A 324-nucleotide genomic window follows, 5' to 3' on the forward strand; every position below is an offset into this window, starting at 1 on the left:
GAACCAGCTTCGCTGTCAGGTTCCAGTAAGTCTGCATCTTACTGCTTCCAGGTTAAATCTCTCCTACTTGCATATAAATATAAGGAGAGATCCTCAACATGTCACCTAATTACAAACTCAAACACCTCTAAATATCGGGCGTAAGGTGTAACTGCCTGAGATGCAAAACAACTGTCAGTTTTCTACTCAAAAGCCATTTAGCCAGCTGCCAGAAGGCAGTACAGCAGTACCTCACAGGCATGTTCCAGTGACTTGAAGGAAAATCTGGACAGATTTAGGCAAGAGCATTTATTTATTTATTTATTTAAATTATCTGCAAGCTGA

The sequence above is a fragment of the Numida meleagris genome, chromosome 4 (genome assembly GCF_002078875.1).
Source record: "Numida meleagris isolate 19003 breed g44 Domestic line chromosome 4, NumMel1.0, whole genome shotgun sequence".
Classification (NCBI taxonomy): Eukaryota; Metazoa; Chordata; class Aves; order Galliformes; family Numididae; genus Numida; species Numida meleagris.